The sequence below is a fragment of the Protopterus annectens genome, chromosome 4.part0 (genome assembly GCF_019279795.1).
Source record: "Protopterus annectens isolate FY-2018-M chromosome 4.part0, PAN1.0, whole genome shotgun sequence".
In the NCBI taxonomy this organism is placed as follows: domain Eukaryota; kingdom Metazoa; phylum Chordata; order Ceratodontiformes; family Protopteridae; genus Protopterus; species Protopterus annectens.
Genome location: NC_056733.1, coordinates 1669422725 through 1669435401, shown reverse-complemented (window position 1 = coordinate 1669435401; position 12677 = coordinate 1669422725).

The following is a 12677-nucleotide window of genomic DNA, read 5'->3' as shown; positions in this document are numbered from 1 at the left end:
GATCTAGAGCCAAATATGGCTGCCGAGCGATTCAGGTACGAGCTGATTCCATGTGCACTACCAGCGTACGCCAGAGTTGTGCAGCTCCCAGTGCATGTATGCTAATTACCCCATGCACAGCAGTGTAGCGTGCAAATGACGATATATAGTCATTCATGAAGTGGTGCAGGCACAGGTGTAAGCATGAAGAAATGTAAACCAAAAAAACAGTTTACATTTTTTCAAACATAAAATCGGAGCCATGAAAGCCGACGAAGCTTACGTATTATAATGTTAATATATGGCAATGGCTAAATATATAGCCAATGGCATAAAAAAACATGCACACCACATAAAAAATAACATTTAATGTCATGGCCACACTAACGCAAAGTAAACCACAGTGCATCTGTGTGCAAATGGGATCACAAGGAAAATATATTTAGATGTCATAAAACTGCAATGTAACACAATTCATTAATTCCCCATAATAGTCAATGGCACGCATGCTACACCACAACCATGGCTCAAGGGTTGCTAAGGGTCTGTGACAGTGTTCTGCATGGTAACTAGGAATTAGTAGTTAATGCCATGCAAATGAGTCAAGTAATACTGAATCGCAAACGCCCCACTGGCATAAGGATGTACCATATGGTGTAGCGGTACAACACCTTGGAGTGGCCTGAAGGTAAACATGACAACAAGAGAGGGGTGCGCCACCGTAGCTGTAAGCACATTGGATCATTGCTAATTCGGGTTGCCTGTTGCTAAGCAAAGCCACAGGATAGGTGTGTGGAAGTAGCCATAGCTTTGCTTAGCTGAGAGCACACAAGGTAACCAAAAGTGCATGTGAACGTGGATGAAAACGTGCTCAAAACCCGGTAAATGGCTGTGTGTGGCACACATCACAGCTGAAACAGGAAGGATATGAGAAGACAATAAGGAAATGCTGCAACATGGTAACTGGAGAACAAATGAGTAATTAACACCTAGGAACTCACAGTGGGCCATTGACAACAGCTAACAAGGCTGCTAGCAGCTACCTGCAGAACAGGAAAGGGGAGGTGCCATACAGCAAAGAAAAGAGAACTGTCACAGCAGAACAAAACAAACTTGCAGTAGATCAGCTACATAACACATTTCCCAACACAATCCTGGGTTGTGAAAGTACAAAACAAATAGCTGGCAGCTGGATGCATGCCTGACAATGGGAGGGGAATCGGGTTGAAGATTGAAGTAAAGGGCAATAGATGTATCACGGCAGCCAAGTGTAAGTCAACACCAAAGGCCCCACTATAGCAGTAACTGCTGTAAAACCAGTAATTAAGATACCCCACAACTGGAATTGCACAAACACACCCAATTACACCAGCATCATCCATTGCACAATAGTATAAGGTGTGAAAGTCCCACACACACACTTGTGTATTCCCAGACACTCTGCACCATTGGTTTATACAGATGGGGAACTATTAATATGTACAGGTTAGGGGCCACCATAGCTTTGATTCACCAGCATGTGTTGGAGACTGACGGTGGTGTGGAGGATAATGCTGACAACCATCTCAGGCACCGGAGGAAGATAAGAGTGTTTAGACCAAGGGTAACCTACCAGGGGCTACATGATCTGGAGATAGTAGTGCGTTACAGGGTGGACAGGGACATCATACAGCAACTTGTTGAGCTGTGCCAGCCATGCCTCAGAGCCAGAAGTAACAGAGGGGAACCCATCCCTTTGGACACAAAGGTATGTGTAAGCTTGAAAATACTAGCCACAAGTTCCTTCCAAAGGCCAACTGGAGATATCATGGGGATCTCACAGGCATCAGCATCCAGGGTACTCCACCAGTTCCTTGATGCCATGTTACCACATGCAATGAGCAGATATACTTCCCCCAAATGCAGGAGGAGTTGGCCAGCAATATTCGTCTCTTCCACCGTGTGGCAGACTACCCGGAGGTACTGGGTGCAATAGACTGCATGCACATACACATCAAGTCACCACCCGGTGAGCAGTGTAGGTGCTACATAAACCGCAAGGGATACCCCTCCATCAACTGCCAGGTCGTGTGCAATGCCCAGGGCATTATCATGGATGAGTGTGCTGGCAGCCCTGGAAGCTATCACCACTCCCACATCTGGCATACCTCACAGCTGTATCAGGTATTTGCCAGGGGGGACATCCCATATGACCACCTAGTGGGGGATGCTGGCTATGAACTGGAAACGTGGATGATGACTCCCATCAGAAATGCACACAGCCATGCAAGAACGCCATAATGAGGCACATGCAGAAACCAGAATCATCATAGAGTGCGTGTTTGGGATGCTGAAATCACGGTTCCATTGCTTGGACACACCTGGTGGTGCCTTGCTGTACTCTCCAGGTACGTGTGCCCACATCTTCATACAAACATTAGTTATGTCTATTGGCATTTACAATACACAATAACAGGATACATATGACTTGTAGTTACCCGACAGTTTATCAGCATGATAGCAAAGTAAAATGGAAGAGCTAGTTAACTATCCATGCACATAAGACATGTAATAAGTGCAAAGGTAGGTACTAGGCTGTCTTACCAAGGGTATTTATAAGCCTAGCTAGAGTGTGTTGGCTTTCTTCACCCCCATATGTTAGTTCCCTGTGTCTCTGAATGGCAGAGGCATTAGTTCCCTGTACCTCTGTCCAGCAGACCCATTGCAGTGATCCCCGGAGTACATGTCTGTCTCCCATTCACACGTCAAGGTTTCCCTTGAAGAGTGCTAGAGAGGGGGCCTGCCTGATGTACATTGGAATCATGTTCCAAAGCATGGGGAGTGTCCGGGTCAGGAATCTATCCGTACAGCACATCCTAGTCATCATTGTGGTTAGGTGTATACCCTAGAGCATGTGGCTCTCAGGGGCCTCTGTTTAGGTGGAGCATATCCAGCAATACTGGGTTGGACATGGGCCTTGTATGTCAAGCAGAGATCACCTGTGAGTATGCGGTATGCAACTGAGTACAGCTGGAGTTTCTTAGGTTGGGGTGCATAGGTCATCTGTTTGAGGTCAGTAATCCTCTTGGTGTGGTGCTGCTGTGGTCTTTCAAGCTGTTGCAGTTATCTTGTAAGGTATATGCCAAATGGGGTGTTGTATCCTTTAATGGGTCTAATAAGTCATGAGTAGAGAGGCACAATGGCCTCTTTTGATCTGGATGTGAACCCATTAGAGATTAGGGGGTTCACGTAGAACGATATTCTAACCACCTTGTCATTATGGGTATCAAAGGAGAGATTGCTATCTACTGGGATTTCCAGATCCCTTATTACCTTTTCTGTATGTGGGGAACTAGCACCTATGTTGTAGTCCGCAGGTAATTAGTTATATCCAAAGGGGATGACTATGCACTTTTTGTCATTCAGCTTGAGGCCATGATATTTTCACCAGGTGTCCGTCTCAGTGCGACCCTTCCAGAGGGTGTCTGTAACAGCTGAGGAAACAATTATGTCCCCTAGTTTGCAGTTGTCTGCAAACCTTTTCAGCCAAAGCCCTCCTGTGCTTGCCTGTATGTCAGAGTATTATATACAGAACATGAGCGGTCCTAAAACTGAGCGCTGGGTGATGCCACTTGTAACTGGTATAAAGTTGGACCTAGGGTATGCAACTCCCATTGTGTGGGTTCTGTCAGTGAGCCACTTTGCAAACCATCACATGAAGTAGGGGTTATTGTTCAGGTGGATGGGTATGTTGAAAATACCAGAATGAAGAATGGTGTTGAAAGCATTTCAGAGATCTGGGTAGGCTGTGTGGACATCTTTACCCTCATCTAATGCCTTGGTAACTGTCTCTAAGAAGTTCACCAGGTTTAGGAGGCATGGTCTGCCCTTAACAAAGCGAAACTGGGAGGGATCAAAGGTTTGGCGGTACCCAATGTCTCTGTGACTGAGATCCACGATGTGCTCCATAGCATTGTAGACCAGGCTAGTCAGGCCTATAGGGCAATAGGTCCCATGGTCTATTGTGGCACCACCTTTGTGGAGTGGGATAACTGTTGCAGTGTACCATTCAGGGGGCACTAAGCCCGATGTAAGGCTATTATTGAACATGGTGCGTAGGTGGGGAGCCAGTACGTTCTGAAGTTTGTGTAAAACGCAGCCTGGGATGTTGTCCGGTCCCATGGATGCTGTGATATTGGCTTTAGAGTGTGCAGCTTTGAGAGGGAGGGGGGAATGGTAGCACTGACCCTGTCTGCCAGGATGTTGGCAATATCAGTTGATTCTGTAATGTTTGTGCCTTTGTGCTGTAACTCAGAGCAGATCTGGATGTTGACATTGAGATATTTGACATAGCTATAGAATGCTTTGTGGTTGTTGGAATTAGTGGTGGTTTTGTTTTCATAGCTAGCTTTGGAGGATCTTATAAGGGATCTCACCTTCTTACTGAGGCTGACCAGGGAGCTCCTCCACACATGGGAATGTACTCTCTTTTGCAACAGTGTCTTCTTCCTGTAGTACAGTTTGTTTATGACATGGAACCACCAGATTGGTGTCCTTAATTATGAGTATAGCGTCTTGGTTCTGTTTGGGATAGCACAATCCAAGCACTTGTTTAAGTGCTTAGAGAGTGCATTTGTGTAGGATGCAGCAGTTGTAACAGTATTGTCCATCTGCATGGGTGTCACGACTTTCACCAGGTCTGTCTTAAGAAGCATGAAGTTGGCTTTGTAGACATATTATACTGTGGTTCCCTTAATGGGGGGGTGGGGTTGGGATGTGGATATCAATGGTGTTCAGCTCATGGTCGGATCAGACCAATGAGGAGTTGACTTCAGGTATGGAACACTGGTCACTCGTGTTGGTAATGCCTAGGTCTAGGATATTGTTGCCCCTGGTGGGTGTGTGGATATGTTGATCCAGGGCATTGGTGTTTATGAATTCCAGAAAGCTTTGAGCTAATGAGTTGGTACACAAGTAGTTTTCTCAGTTAATGATGGGGTAGATTCAGTGAGACTATGCAATGAGTGTAGTGTGGTGCGAATGTTTACTTTCTCCACATGACTGTCAGAGTCAGACTTGGTTGGAGAGAGCTTTACCTCCAGTTTGGCTAGATAAGTGCATCTCTCACAGGTTGTAGTGATGAGTGGTAGGTGGAGAGGGTAGTCTGTGTACATTAGTCAATGTGTACATTGCCTCAAGATGCCCAGATTCATCGGATAGACAGGAGAGAACACTGGCAGTTGACTCTTGGACATGCCTGAATATAAAACTAATTTCCCCTAGATAAGTGAGGGAAGTGAGTACAAGAGCTATTTTACTCCAAGCAAGTGAGAAAGGTATGTACAAAACATGTTTACCTCTAGGTAATGAGGAAGATTGAGTGCTATAGTAATTAGTAGCTTACGTAGTGCTTACAAGTTCTGAACAAGTGCTGAGCATGAATAAGCAATCTAGATAGGGTCTTGTATAAAATAAACACACTGCCCCCCCAACAGGTACACAATCATATATCCATGTACACCACAGGGCCCCTGTACCCACAACTATGCAGGTACAAGCTGCACTCAGGCTGCACGGGACCTGTCCACATCACAAGTTGTATCATACACATATGGCAAAACAAGATGCTCTCCACGTACACATCATGTAAAACATAGCTCCATGTCAGGCTGTGTACACACTGAATGGTGCACCTCAACAGGTATCACAACCCACAAAGGGGGCGACATCACTGATAATGGGAAGTACTGCACTACTACCCTGCTGAGTCTGGTTTGAAAGGCCATGAACCTTGATCAAATAATTGATGTCAGCAGTACAGATGTAGATGACAGTAAGGTTGATTTCACACTGCATATCATACCCTTGCCAGGTCATAGGACATCATCACCCATACTGTGTTCCATCTACACTCGGTATACCAGATGTACATTCCTATGTCACAGGAGAGTTTTGCAATGGGACTGCTGGCAGAACCAACAGTACAGAAGGTGTCTGAATAATACATGCTCATCACACCAGTGGAAGCTACAGTAAGACAGGGTTAATTAATTGTATTCCCCCTCATTGTGGTCCATACCTCACAGACAAACAGAAGGCATCTGCCTATTGAAGTATGCGAATGACTATGACCTAGGAGCAATAGCCGACTCAAGAGTGCTGCGGACAACATACAGAAGGGGCTTTGTGGGTGAGGTGTTTGTGACATATGGCCACAATCTGACAGCTACATATTGCATTGTCACCCCTATGTTAATCCCCCTGTACCCATGAGCTATCACCTATGCAGCAGTCAACATAATGGACACTTGTGTGTAAGGGATGCAGCTGGGCAGTTGTCTTTCCTGTGATAGCTACATCACCACACCTGTCAGGTAGTCATATGTGGCAACCCTAATAATGACAGGGTGCCATCCATGAATATAGAGATCATTGTCCAACCATGCACAACACTCAAGTGACCCATGTCAGATCACATATTTCCTTTAAGGGGAATTGGCCATGTGCAGATGGCCTACTCCAGCCTTCCCATTCCCCATCTCCACTATGTAGCATGATGCATACCCTGAATAAATCCATGTCCAACCCAGTGATGTTGGACATGCTACACGTACACATCCTGATCTCAAACACATACTTCATGGACATCCACCTTCCACATACTGGTCAGATTCTTTTCCCATACATTTTACATAGCCCTGCCATACTATGCATTCCTGTCCGTCAAAGCTGCACATTGCTCCCCTCTCAGACATGGTGTGATGACCGCATGGTAAATGTATTATTAACCCTGTGGATCAGTAATGTGGCACTGCTCCACCTGGCCTCAGAGACCCGCCTGTCAGCTACTGCCAGGTAACCTTGAATCCTAGATTCATACATGGACCATGGCATATAGCCTACTAGTTGACTTTGACTGTAGATGCTATAGTTGATATCCATCCCTGCAAATACCATCTGGCTAGCCAGTGTCCCATGTGTATCACATGTGCAACACAGGTGATACATGGCAGGATGTTGAATTGCTGTACAGTGCCATGTAGATGTATATGGCAGAACACATACATGTAAAACTTTATGTGAGCAAGTATGCAGGGTCATAGGTCATGTCTGTTAAGGCAGTGTAAGTCTTTATATGTGACATATACACAGCATCAAGGCTGACTGCATTATTGTGGACACATTCAGCCATGTGCTGATAGGTAGGAACACCAGTACAGGCAAACGGACATGCCCACATCAAAACAGCATCCACATGGAGTATGAGCAATGTAACCAGGTGGCACGCACACATATATGGTGATAATATCCACTCACCATTGAGTGTCACATGTGTGTGACACATACACGTCAGTGACATGTAGATTTACAAATACATCGATTTAAACATAATAAATGCGATACACATGTATATTCAGCTGTAGATCTGTATGTCTCTGTGAGTTACTGTGACCTGTCTCCATCATTAAGTCTTCCAGGTATATCGCATGCAAGGCTACCCCCTTTTACCCACTTGGAGGATATGGCCCTCATCCCATACCTACTTGACAATCATGATATCCTGTTCAGCCACGTACCACAGGATGCACAGCAGCGGGATGCCCTGTGGATGGAACTTTGCACGAGGGTTAATGATGTGGATGGCCACAACTGCACATACCAGCAGGTGCGCAGACACAGTACAGACCTCATTAGACAGGCAAAACAATGTGTGAATGCAATCGCCAGGGAACAAGGTGCAACAGGTGGTGGACCACCAACTCTGCCCCCACTCACACATACCGAGAAGCTACTGGCCCACCTGGGGACACCTGCAGAACCACATCTACAAGCCTTAGCCGATATTGTGGAGGTGGGTGTCTCTCAACCACTGAGCCTGGAGTTGCCTGGTAAGTCAGTACTTAACCTATAACAACTATATTCCATATAGTTGCATGTGTCACTGTACAATATGTAATGTAACATCATATGCAAGGCATGTATACACACATGCCACGTACTATAGTATGCTACACTGTGTATGCACACATGTGCATACACCATAGTATAGTCTAATGTACTGGTGTATGTGTTAACATGCACATTGCACCCTGTAGCCATCATACAAGCGTGGATAATGCTCATACTGCTGTGTTACTCCTATTTAGGTACCTATGGCATTCTGCTGTGACAGCAGCCCGTTGCAGGTGAGACTGTTATTATTTATCAGGCATCGTAATGCACAGATCTATCTGCCATGTGGCCATTTACAACATGTACACATAATGTATGGTCCTGTCACAATATACAGGTCGGACCTGCAATGCATCACAATGCCTACTCATGTGCAACACTTGAAAACTATGTGAATCACCTCAACAACATGAATCCTCACAGACTGTCATTGCCAGATTTGTGGACAGTTGTGCATACAATGGTGGAGGTGCTGTTCACTGTAGGGACATGTACTACAGATCAGAACTACACATGTGGGGAATACAAACAGTAATAAACAATGGGCTGGAGTATGGCCAGCCCACAGGATTCACTGGTGTGGATCATAGCCCTGCAATGAATGTCACACAATGTGATGTGCTATCTTGACATGTCCATGAGATCTAGTGGCCTGGCTGCAACACTGCCTAACTAACCTGAAAACATATCCCACATACCACCCTTTGTCTGCATAACCCTGTCGTCAGTGGAGCATATGACATCTATGGGTGTATGTCATATGGGACAACACAGACATGTGAAATAGATGCCCGTCACAATAATTTGTCCAACACATGTACACACATGGCCATGGAGGATGGCCAGAGACATGAAGCAACACACACAGTAGACGTGATGTGCTTGTGTGTACACCCTGTCGTACAATGGCTACACATGGTCCAACTATGGCCTTTGTCTAATGGTTATATTGTAGATGTGGCACATTAGACATCCTACAGGCCTGTGCACATTTTGTGTAGGCGTGGCATCAATCCATCACATAAGATGTATTGAACATTTTGAGGGTGTCACAACATGACAGCAGTCACCTGTACAGTATCCACATCAGCCCACAGATACAGTACATTCCCCTTGCTGGTGTTGGACATCAATGTCATACTTGCTCCTCGTGTGTGTATGTGTAGTACACAGTTGTCATGTGGGACATGGTGTACCGACGTGTTCGCCATGTCTGGTCATAGTTGCCAGGCAGCAGCAATATGGTTGCAGTTGTGCAGGGGTGTCATCCGTATACCCTTCAGTGACCTGTGTCACAACTTCCACATCATGGTTTAGTGTGTAGACACCTCAGTAACGTGGGTCACATTCCACAGTATATATGTATTGTGTCTGAACACAGTCATGGCTATGAACTGTGTCTGTAACTCACACTGTATAACAATAGAGACACCTCATGATTCCCTGCAATGGCCATGCACATCAGATAAATGATGTAGTGCGGACAGACAACACTGCAATGGCACACCATTACCCCACTGTATATTTGACAGGACACCATTGTGTTAAACATGTATGCATGTCATTGCACACATCAGCAGATCACATGTCATACTACATGTGATTGTCAAGGTCATATGCCACACATCAGGCAGGTGTACTTTTAACATGTGCTGGTCTACATGGTGTAACACAGGGATGTATGCTAACTACTACTATGATTGTATAATTTGCATGTCATTTGCTATGACACATGCATGCTATTGTGTGCAACCCAGGGATGTATGATAACTCCACTATTATTGTCTGCGCTGCATGCTGTCTGCCGTTTCACATGCATGTTGCATGCCTTCTGTCATATCACATGCATGTGTGTGTGTGTGTATGTGTGTGTGTGTGTGTGTGTGTGTGTGTGTGTGTGTGTGTGTGTGTGTATGTGTGTGTGTTTGTGTGTGTGTGTGTGTGTGTGCGTGTGTGTCTATTATATAGATTGTAATGTACAGTTCTTGTCTGCCCTCAGAGGTGATGTAGGTGTGTTGCCCTTCTGTGGTACATCTGATGTTAGTGTCCACACAGACTCTAGCAGTGATGATGAATGTATGACTGAGGCACAGGAAGAGTTGTCAGGGGCTGACATTGTGCCATTGGTTGCCATTCCAGCTATATCCCGCTAATCCCTGCACTCAGATCCCATGCCTGCACATACCCCATCACCAGTGGCCATAGAGGAAGGACAGTTGGCGCATGGTAGCTTGGAAAGTGTGGGGGCTTTGGAAGGTGTGCCTGCACACCATGGTGTCAGCCAACTGACTGGTGGTGCCCCACACAGGCACATGGCCAGTGCTGCTCATAGGAAGTTCTCTGGCCAACATGCTCCTGCAGGACAGAGTGCAGCAGCTGGAGTCACCAGATGCATGTTTCAGGCTGTAATGGAGGCACAGGCATGTGCTGAATGTCACAACAGAGAGGATCAGAGGCTTCAGAGGGCCGCTGTCCATTCTTTAAACAACAACATCCAGGCAATGGTAAATGCTCAACAGCAGAATGCTGAAGCTTTGGATAGACGGTTGGGTGACATGGTTGGAGTCCTTGACCATGGCATGACAATCCGCGAGCATGAGCTGTCTGTGTTGGAACATCTGGTAGGAGTGAGGGGTCGGGCACATGGATGTAGGCCTGCTAAATCACCTGTTTCAGGTCTACGTGTACGAGCTATCTCACATGTCTGCTCCCATAGTGGCGATAGCAGCAGCAGTGCATCTGGTGCTGTACTCTCCACACCAAGACACAGCAGGCCAATGGCACATGGCCCGGGATGGTCCCAACAGGGACATGGTTCCAGTGGACAAGTGACATCAGACAGTACCCAATCTGCAGCTCTGCCTGGTAGTGCCCGTGCAACCCCTGGCAGGCACAGGTCACATGTCCATGGCTGGACACCGTGAACTGTAAAACCTGGCCTGTACAGTCAGCAGCTGTCAATAATACCCCTGTGTAGGCCAGACACCTGGCAGAACTGTGTGCATACATACACGCACACACTGGAAACATATGTAGGGTACCGTAACACACATATGCATAACATACACACACACCCAATTAGATCAAAGGCCCTAATCCACACACATGATGACATCCTATGGTGCAGCTTAGGCCTCTGGCAAACATTATCACCCTGTGCATATGATAATGCCTGTGCTGCATCCCTGACATCCACACCATCGGTGCAGGGACATGCATATGGTCTGATGCACAGGGTTTACAGACTAGGAAGATAAATGTAGTTTACAATTGTTGAGTACTGTTGACAGGCAGCAGACATACCATGTACTACAGGTGAACAATGCATGCAGTTCGTACTGTTAACAGTATGGGTCTTGTATAACAACAGTAACTGCATCTTGGTCATGATGTTCTGCTGTCCTCCATGTCTAATTGCAAGTGCCGGTGGATGTCAGTGTTTGCAATTACTGTCCGATATGTCAATGTGGACTACTCACAGGTATGTATGAATATACCAGCATGCACCATGTAGCTGCCACATAACAGTGAGAATATCCCATGTTCCAAACACGTGTACTGATCCAAGAGCATGATAGCTGTGTATTAAGCTACTGTGGCTACAGACATGACATCCATAAAGGATGACATCACAGGTACAGTTACATGGAGTGGTGAGGTAAGAGAGCGGTCTAGCTGATTACAAGGGTAGAGGCCAGTGAGAAGTGTGTTGCCTCAGTGGGAATCAGTAATACTCGTTCCCTTGACAGGATGCCAACACACAACTGTACCCACACACTCAGGTATTGACACACATGTATTCAGTGACACAGTAACACACCCACACACTCACGGATTCACCGACACAGTAACACGCACTCGCACACAGTTGCTACTGGTGAGGTGAGAACCTCTACCTATGTGCAAATCATCATTACAGTACTGTGCACCTACATGATGCGCCACAGAGAATACACATGTACAGGTAGTCAGTATGGCCTAAGATCAGGGACATCAACACGGATAGTAGAATGCATCACCTGGCTGGGGGAGGGGTCTTATCAGTTCAGTATGGTAACATACAACCTCACTCCAGGGACCAGACAGCCATACATACACACACACATACACACACTGTGGCATTCAGTATTGAATACACCTATGTCACGCAAATACAGATACCTCACATATGTGAGATACACACCACTGCCTATGTCCTGCTTTCTACATTGCAGTCTGTACAGATGTGTACACTAGTGTACAGGAGAGTGAGTAATAATTGAGATGTATTCCCCACCATACATGACATATATAGACACACATGCAACCACACATGCCAGTACAGTGAATCAAAGACCTGCCTAGCTCATGATATGTATGGCAGACTTACAGCAGCATTGCACGCATTACAAACTGTACTGACGCTTACTTTAGTAACAGTGCTGATATATGCACATGGGACGTCTTAACTGTTAACAGGTGTCAAGTGATTTACCTTTTCTGTAACCCTGACCTCTGTCTAAGTTGTGTGTTATGTCCTTCAATTAACAAAACCATTGCATACTGGTTACACAGGTTATTGTAGGACTACTTGTGACACACCTTTGAGCTGTCCTCAGCAAACATCCATGTGCAAAGATGCCCCACCACTTAGTTATTTCCACACATCTGTCCATACCTGAGGTACATCTTTCCATACAATCAGCATATCACCATATACAGTTTGCAATGTTGAGGCTGCATTGCAACTGCATGATGTTCTAGGATACAAGTCACCTGCATACATC